At 46.2% G+C, this 1,248-nt stretch overlaps 1 non-coding gene across 1 annotated transcript; it reads left to right on the top strand.

Annotated features, from left to right (window-relative positions):
- The first annotated feature begins 620 nt into the window (after nt 1–620).
- Nucleotides 621–693, top strand: Pmar_PMAR021895. The gene has a single exon. It is a non-coding gene; the product is annotated as a tRNA-Thr (tRNA).
- Nucleotides 694–1,248: the final 555 nt, after the last annotated feature.

Below are 1,248 nucleotides of genomic sequence, written 5' to 3'. Positions count from 1 at the left end.
GTTAACAATATAGTAGATGTGATAGTGTGCGATTGGCTCAGTTGATGAATGCTGTTGATGAGGAGGTTGCAAGGGGAAGGGAGGAATGTGGAAAGGTGGCAAAGGTTATCGATCGCAATCTCGGCGAGGTTATGAACCGCATCGGTGGAGAAGTGTACCCTATCAGTAACGTTTCGTGTTATTATAGTGGCAGTGTGTTCACAAGTTGGTCGTGACTGAAACACAAGGCTTATAACGATTAATCACAATTCATGTACATCATCATTACTGGTGAATTCTTCTTCCGGTATCTATTAGGAAACCTCCGGGTTGCATGAATTGGGAGAACTTACGTCTTCCAAAAGCCTTGGTGATGTACCAATGAGATCTGTGGTATCCTTGCTATAAATTCCCGTCCTATTTGGGTAGAGAGTCTTATCCATAGTGGATTTCTGATAGGTAAGTTGCCATGTGTTTCCAAGCGAAAAGCCCACCGTCGAAAAGAACGAGTGATATCTCGACTGCATGTGTGGTTCATGTAGTGTTTGCATATGGTGAATGTAGGTCGTGAGTACACACACTTGGCTCAACTGAGGGGGAGGATGATTAGACCGCGTACCGTATAAGGTCATAAAAAATATGCCTTCTTAGCTTAGTTGGTAGAGCACCCGCTTAGTAAGCGGGAGGTCGTCGGTTCAACTCCGGCAGAAGGCTTTTGAAATATATGTTCCACAATATTTCAACGACTACTCCGATAAAATGAATTAAGTGCTGAACTCACTAGAAGTGTTTGAACTGCAATAAATGTAGTCCTGATCCACATCAAGGTTGCCGACGAATACCCGAGACCTTCGTTATGACGTCCTTAGAGAAGAACCAACTCGATCGAGGGTATACTGCTGCTCATCTGGTTGTACCTCCATCGTAGGCTGTAATAAAGCTGCACGTAGGCATCGTAAGGAAGGCCCAGGAGGTCATCGCCACCCATGAACCTATAAATACATCATGCACCATAATCGTACTCTCCTGAGTCAGAAACTCCGTAGATGATGAAGAAAGGCCCTGCAACTGACACGTCACTCTCGAGTCGGGAGCCTTATCGACAATTAACACGCCCCCTTCCTGTACTAGAGGATTGGCATCCTAACTTCCACTCTACTGTTGCTGCCCTTGACCATTCTTCCCCGACCTACCTCGAGCCAAAGTCTGCATCGTGCCTTCGAAACTCATCCGAGAGCAACACGTCCGGCCTTTCTCGCGCCTAAGTGA

The sequence above is a fragment of the Perkinsus marinus genome (assembly GCF_000006405.1).
Source record: "Perkinsus marinus ATCC 50983 genomic scaffold scf_1104296952102, whole genome shotgun sequence".
NCBI classification, from domain to species: Eukaryota; Perkinsozoa; order Perkinsida; family Perkinsidae; genus Perkinsus; species Perkinsus marinus.
The sequence above is the reverse complement of the archived record's forward strand: the minus strand, read 5'-3'. Positions and strand labels throughout refer to the sequence as shown.